Source organism: Capsicum annuum, chromosome 9 (genome assembly GCF_002878395.1).
Source record: "Capsicum annuum cultivar UCD-10X-F1 chromosome 9, UCD10Xv1.1, whole genome shotgun sequence".
NCBI classification, from domain to species: domain Eukaryota; kingdom Viridiplantae; phylum Streptophyta; class Magnoliopsida; order Solanales; family Solanaceae; genus Capsicum; species Capsicum annuum.
In genome coordinates, this window is record NC_061119.1 from 113042840 (window position 1) to 113050795 (window position 7956).

The 7956-nt window shown below is 35.1% G+C and overlaps 1 non-coding gene across 6 annotated transcripts; it reads left to right on the forward strand.

Moving 5' to 3' along the window:
- Nucleotides 1-293: 293 nt before the first annotated feature.
- LOC107841510 lies at nt 294-7679 on the forward strand. Of its 6 annotated transcripts, XR_007044962.1 has the most exons (11): nt 297-1099; nt 2061-2123; nt 2419-2862; nt 3022-3234; nt 3321-3481; nt 3554-3667; nt 3993-4591; nt 4705-4994; nt 5759-5878; nt 6489-6665; nt 7283-7679. It is a non-coding gene; the product is annotated as an uncharacterized LOC107841510 (transcript). The 6 variants fall into 6 exon arrangements; XR_007044958.1 differs by having other exon boundaries at nt 294-1099; nt 2419-3481; nt 3993-4164; nt 4259-4591; XR_007044960.1 differs by having other exon boundaries at nt 296-1099; nt 2419-3234.
- The last annotated feature ends 277 nt before the right edge of the window (nt 7680-7956 follow it).

Sequence of the window (7956 nt, forward strand, 5' to 3'; positions counted from 1 at the left end):
ACCCAACAAATTTCAACCAACCTTTCCCAAATCAGGCCTAACAACCTGCTCCGGCCCAAAATCCCTGACCCAGTCTCCCTATCAGTGTACCACACTCCAACCTAATGGTACAATAACAAACAGTAGCCAACAACATCATTCAACAATTTCAATAACAAACGGCCCACACCCTTCACATTTCTAACAGCCCACCAGCAGACTAGCGACACAATTCACCAAATCAACCTGGCCCACCATATAATTGTCCCCCTTTACCCAATTTACCATTAGCAAACAACTCGCTAGCAATTCAACAAACTTCAACCGACAACAATTAACAACAACCAATGTAACTTCAACAACCACCGTAACAACGGCAGTAACGTATAATGCTGTAACGCGAATAACAACAACTCAGCGATATCACGGTGACATATCAACCACAGCGTAACAACAATATCAATGACAAACAACAACAAAAATCAACACAACACAATCAACAAAAACGATACCAACCATCAGTCAACCTAACCGTTTCGAAATTTTTTACCATTTTACCCCTCCGTACAGCCAATAATGGCTGATAATTTCATCAAATTTTTCCTTTCTCAGATTATGTCATCCGTTTCTGATGAGAAGCCAATGGATACAAGAAATTAAAATTTGAAATTCAACTTTTCAAATTCAAAATCCTAATTTCCCCCTAAATTTTCCTATAAATAGAGATTGAGGGATAGAGGAAAGGAAGGATACCGTAAAATTATATGAAATACAGGGATAAAAAACTCTCTCTAAAAATTATATATTTGCGTTGAGTTTTAAACTCTGCTATCAATTGCGTGTTTTTAAACCCTCGCTATAAATAAAAAAAAATTCTACGCTATTCAAAAAGATTGCCGCTTATCCCAAAACATTTTCCCTCTATTTAATTAAAAGCTCTCCCTTATTTCCCCCAAATCTCTCATTCCTCCCAAATTACCGGACTCTCTCATTTTCCCCCAAATTGATTCCGGTCGGTCGACCATTGCTATTCCGGTCGGCCATTGCACATAGTGGATTCTGAGGTTGGTGCTGCAATTGAGCTGGACTCCAAGGCTGGTATTGCAATTGGCAGATTAATGTAAGTCCTGAAAGGAACACTTGTGTCAAAAAAAATTAATGGGTTTATTATGTATGCACATTTTAGAATTATCTAGATCTGTTCATGGTTTTCTCTTCTATTTCCATTTTTGTGTAGTATTCTTGCTTTTTATATTTCCATATCGGTGAGTGTTTTAAAGATAGTGAAATATGAAAAGCTCTGTTAATGGTGGGGGTGGGGGTTTTCTTAGAAGTCGATTGTCTTCATTTTGGGATTTGAGGATTATTTCATTTTGTAAGTAGCGGAATTTGTGAAAATTATGGAATATTCAGGTGATTGTTAAAATAATATTTGCCTGATTGGGTGTTTATGTATTACATCTTACATGTCTCTTAATAAAGTGCGTCTACTGCTTGTCACATCACATAGAGCAACTTGAGCGTTAAATCTGAAGTTTTTATAGTGACTAATGAGGTTTAAACAACCTCTCTACCTCCCTGAGGCAGGGGTAAGCTCTGCGTACGTACTACACTTCCCTTCCTAGTCCCCACTTGTAAAATTATGTTGGGTATGTTGTTGTTTTTGTTGTAATGATGTTGTGTTAGTGAACATACCCTTTGGTATGTTTTCGTGTTCAATCTGGTGGATTTTTCGGTGAGTGTTGATGAGATGGTTCTTTTAAGTGTTAGCATACTTGTCGTCAAAATAGTCTTAGTGCTTTGATTAGCTGTATAGTAATGTATGGAAAGGTGATACTCAGAATAAATACTTGAATTAAACTAATTTTTGTTATGTCATCCTATCTTAGCTAAAATTTTCGTGTAGTAGTTGAAGTAGGAAGTGATGGATTCTTTTTTGCCATCAAAGAAGTTTCGTTAATTGACCTTGGAAACCAACAAAGCCGTTATCAACTTGAACAAGTACTTGTTGGCCATTTCACTACTTATATTTTGGATATTGTTTTTACACTATTCTCTTTATACCTTGTTTGTTTGTTCAGGAGATTTCTCTTCAAAGTCGGTTTCGACATAAAAATATAGTTCGCTATCATGGCACAAACAAGGTATGCTATCATAATCTGGAATGTGCATCTTCTGCAGATTTACTTCATCTTTGTTGTGTAAGTTGTGAAATTATAGTTCAAATTTGTTAAACCCATGGACAAAAGTATTATTAGATATTTTGAAAAGAGGAAACTCTTTTCTGCAGTTTTGTAACTTAGTTGATGGTTGGGTCTTTTAATTGGTAACATCGTCTGCTAGATGGAGATCTAATGACATGCATATTGTAACTCTGAACTTAAGAGAATTATTCTTCTCATCTTTATATGCAAATTCACAATGTTTTTCTGTCTTCAGGACGAAAGCAAACTGTATATCTTTCTTGAGCTTGTTACAAAAGGTTCGCTTGCAAGTGTCTATCGTAAGTATCACTTGCGTGATTCCCATGTTTCGGATTACAACAGGCAAATCTTGAGTGGGTTGCATTATCTTCATTCCAGAGAAGTGAAGCACAGGCGATACATATGTTCTCTGTACATTGCTGATTTGTGGTTATTATTTGTCCTCTTACAATTTATGGGAGCAGTGTCTTGATTCTCTGTTTAAGATATGTGCATGTAGAACTTATATCTCAATCACTAGAAGAACGTTTAGTTGTCGTCACTGGACTTTTTACATGATGTCATGGAAACTTCTTCTTTCTAAGACTTTTGTTATGCTCTTCTAAGGGACATTAAGTGTGCCAATATATTGGTGGGTGTTAGTGGTTCAGTGAAGCTTGCGGATTTCGGACTGTCAAAGGTGAGATAGTTATGCATTCTGTAGTTATTTCCTTTTCTTGGTATCTTATATCAATCAACTTAGCCTTAATCGGAAACTAGCTGGGGATGGCTATATGAATTGTCTATATCCGTTCCAATTTTATTGGTTCATTTTAATACCTAAAAAGTTGTCTTTTAGAACAAATTAAAACTACTTGAGGTGAATGGCTGAGATCAACCTGACTATTTTAAAGCTTCCCGTCTTCTTCAAGCAAAGGGGCCTCCTCTTTTACCCTTCATGCGCTTTTGCTCTTCCAACATGGATTCTCAGAATCCCTATAACATTTGTTGAGTGTGCTATGTGGACATTCCTGACATATTATGTCATGGGATTTGATCCAGTGGTTTCGAGGTAAGCGGCGAAAAAGGCAATACAAAATATTAATTAGATTGCCTTTATAATTTCATTAGTATTAAGGGACTACTACTGTTTTGCAGATTGTTCAAACAATTCTTGCTTCTCGTACTAGTACACCAGATGGCATAAGGATTGTACAGATTCATTGGAGCAGCGGGGAGAACAATGGGAGTCACTAGCACATTTGGAGCATTTGCACTGGTTTTACAATTTGCATTTTCTAGATTTGTACTCTCTAGAGGTATACTTTAAGATGTTTGCACAAATTTGTTTTCTTGTTCAATCAGACGTACGCTTATTTACTATTGTACAGGTTGCGACAGAGGATGTGAAGAAATAGTGGATCTGGGGTTACTGGATCTCACCATTGATGTATTCTGTGAATTCAATTCTTGTGAATGAATTTGATGGGAAGAAGTGCAAACATGTAAGCTTTTTATCCCAAACCACAAGCAAATAGCTAATTTTCTCATATATGGATGCTCATATCCACTTTTAATTAAAACCGTTCGCGCCAAATGGAAATGAGACACTTGGACATGCAGTAGTAAGAGCTCGCGGATTCTTTCCAGATACATATTGGTATTGGATAGGTGTTGTGGAACTTATTAGATTCATAATAATCTTCAACATCTGCTACAATATTGGACTCGCTTACCTGAATCGTATCTCTGATGCCTTTACTTGGTCGGTCTATGACTTAAAGGATTCTTACAAAAGGGGCTAATACTGTATTTCTTATATATCTTCAGCTTTAAGAAGCCACAAGTTATGAAATCAGACGACAATGAGAATGCAGAAAATGAAAGGCTCATTGAGGGAAGTGAAACTGAGGTTCAGGACAAGAAGAGGGGAATGGTTCTTCCATTTGGACCACACTCCATCATTTTTGATAACATTGAATACTCTGTTGACATGCCTCAGGTAACTTTCCAAAAATAGTTACTGACAATATTCGTGACTCGTGAGGCTTTTATTTTCTATGAACAACCAACCCAACATTCTAATGAAATGCAAGAACTAAAAGACCAAGGTTCCACTGAAGATAGATTGGTACTTCTAAAGGGTGTGAGTGGAGCTTTCCAGCCAGGTGTTCTCACAGCTTTGATGGGTGTTAGTGGTGCTGGTAAAACAACATTGATGGATGTCTTGGCTGGAAGAAAAATAGAAGGATATATTGATGCTGATGTCAAGATTTCTGGATATCCTAAGAAGCAAGAAACCTTTGCATGTATCTCTGGATATTATGAACAGAATGACATTCATTTGCCTTATGTTACTGTTTATGAGTCCTTGCTACAACTTAGCTTGGCAGCGTTTACCTCAAGACGTTGACAAAAATAAGAGAAAGGTTGGTTCCTCTAAATTCTTTCTCCATAGTGATAATCTATCCTACCTTAGTCAAACATATTCAAAGAAACGTGCATGGCAGGCAATAACATAATTGATATATTACCTCTGCAGATATTTTTGAGGAAGTTATGGAACTTGTAGAGCTAACTCCATTAATATCAGCTTTAGTTGGATTGCCTGGAGTTGATGGTCTATCAACCGAGCAACGTAAAAGGCTGACCATTGCAGTTGAACTAGTAGCAGACCCCTCTATCATTTTCATGGATGAATCGACTTCTGGGTTGTATGCAAGAGCTGCTGCCATTGTAATGAGAGCTGTTAGGAACACTGTCGATACTGGAAGAACCGTCGTCTGTACCATTCATCAGCCTAGCATCGACATTTTTGAAGCCTTCGATGAGGTGAGTTTATTAACTAGTGACTCTATTTTCAAACTAGATGCTTTGTAACAGCTACTTCTACTTCCAGTTCAAAATTCTGCTCATTTTCTTATAAAATTTTGATTTGGGGGTGTTTCTTGATTTACATTGCTTACAAAATTTTGATCAAGTTGCTATCTTTTTTACCAAAAGAAATGACTTTTTGAGAAAAAGGCCTTCAGATTGAGAGGGGTTTAGAAGGAATTTACGATCAAGCTATGTTTGGTTACTTTCAGTTGAGGAAAAAGGGTGAAATAATAATTGTTTCTGAGTTTTGAAGGTTGGTTCTTTAGCTTTTTTTTTTCCTTTCATTTGAACTTAGATTGGACAAGCTATTTAAGTTTTCAAACTAGGTGCTGTGTAACAGGCTAACAGCTACATTTAGCTGCTGCTCTTGTCCAAAATTCTTCTCATTTTCTGTCACAAAAAACCCAAATTTCCTTTTAGAAGATGGCCAACATGTGTTTTCTTGTTTTTGGTCATCATTGAGTTTGGGGGTGTTTCTTGATCAACATTTCTTACAAAATTCTGATCAAAGTACCTATCTTTTTACCAAAAGAAAGGGCTTTTTGAGAAAAAGACCTTCAGCGTGAGAGGGGTTTGGAAGGATTTTAGGATCAAGCTAATCCTTTCTGTTCCTACGCATTTTAAAATTTGAAGTTCTTCATTGTCCTTTTCATTGTTTCTGAACTTTGAAGTTGCGTGACATTTATCGATTGATTTTTATACTTTGCATTTTTATGTAGCCAAGTATGCGGCTACTGGACTATTTCGCCCATGGATGCAAGGAGATCACGTGATGATAATGATCCTAATGACATTCTTTGATTTCATTGCATTTGTCTTGGATATTCAATTACGATGAGGTAATTGTGTGGTTGGAGTGAATCTTAGAATATTGAAGTTTTTTTGTGTTTAAATTTGATTTTGAGTTTGAAGATACTAGTTAATGTTGAAAATTTGGAGTTTGAAGATATTAATGTTGAAAGTTTAGTTTTGAAGTTTAATGTTCAATGTATTTTTGATCTGCTTGTCAATTACAATATTTAATTACTCATGGTGTATTAATGATATATGAATTGAACAAATATTGGATTGTAGGTTATGCCTAAAATAACAATTAAATTTGAGGTAAAATTAGAATCTATAATTAGTTATTGAAAATTGATGTGCCCTACTAAATTTTAAAAAATAAAAATAAAAAAATTGTGGAGGTTTTAAACCCCTACAATTTTTAAATAAAAATTTATTATAAAAAGAATTAAATTTAGAATAATGGAGGTCAACCGACGCAAAATAACTACCGCAAATTAATTGTGGGGGTCGCATCCGCCACAAATTAATTATGGGGGTCAGAAAAAAACCGTCGCAAATTGTTTGTGACAGCTCGTATTGTGGGGGTTTTGAGAACCGTCGAAATTATATTTTGCGGGGGTTCCGTAAAATTAACCCCGTAATTTGTCCTTTTTTTTGTAGTATTTGAGGATTCGGGAGGCGCATGTTTCTAATCCTACGTAATCAAAAATTCTAGAAGAAACGGACTCAAGAGCTTGATTCCCACGAAAATTAAACTCCAAAGATTCGGAACCTAAACTCCGGTGGTGAAAGTCCATCATCAAGTCTCGTTGTTCTAAGTTCGTTGCTCTAAAAAAGGTGAACACTTCATCCCTTTTGAATCTTTTTTTTTTTTTTTCGTTTGTAATGTAAACATTATTGTTGTTATGTATTTCGATGATATGATATTTCTTTTTTGTGGTTTGGTCTTGTTTGAAATCATATGTGGTGTTCTTGACTGATTTGTAAAGATTTAGGATTAAGATCCAAAACTTGTTTGTAAAGAAAATAATGTAAGACACATTTTTCTCTAAGTTGATAAAATTTTGAAATCAGGTGCCTAGTGATTTAATTCTTTGACTGTGAATAATAGTTGATACTGGATAGCAATGGTTTCGTATGACTTATGTTGTGTTTGACTGGACATAAGTCATACGAAACCATTGCTATCCAGTATCAACTATTATTCACAGTCAAAGAATTAATCGATGTCATATGAATTACTCAGTAAAATAACTTTGACAACCTTTTTATCATATATTTTTTCTTCATTTATCACGCCATTGAGTAAATGGTTATATATATTTCTCCCCTTTTAAGTTATGTGTTAAGAGCGTTTGAATGACTACTAATTTTCGTCTTCCTTTCTTGTTTATGTGATTCATATGATTCTTGGTGAGTCTAACTGGACTCTATCGCCCCTTGCATTTCCTCAGGACTAAAACCATCCTTACTCAAGTCAAAAATCTCTGTCAAAATCTGTCCAGGGGCTGTATACATTTGTATTAATTAGAAATACACTGGGATAGCTTCAGCTACGCGTTATTATATTGTTTACATAAAAAATGGAAGCAAACATGCTGATTTCTACACTGATATACAGTGTATACGTGGTGATGTGCATAAAAATGCAGATGTTGAAGCTGATGATATACAACTGGTATACACTTCAGAAAATGGACTGAAGTCAATAATTCAAGGCCCCAAAGCTGGGCAGCTTTATTGATGGCCTAATTAAGGGCCCAATTTCAATTCTTGTATTTATTTTTGTAGCTTGTATTGTTTATTTATATCAACTAACATTTTAATCAATTAACCTAGATAAATTTCCTAAAGTGTTGTCATTTTATTTTATCTTAATTTTCTTTTACATAATTCATAATTTCGTCACCTAATTTATATTGTCTAAAACGGATTAAATTGGTTCCCTCGATTTTCTCCTTAAAACAAGTCTTTTAAAGTTTAAGTATGTTATTCCAAAATGACATTTGTTATATTCATGCAACTATTAAATGACATTTGTTATGTTCATGCAACTAATAGTTCATTTAGATTAAGGCAATTATCTCCAAACTTAAGAAACCATTTTTCTTGTAATTTCTAACTTTTC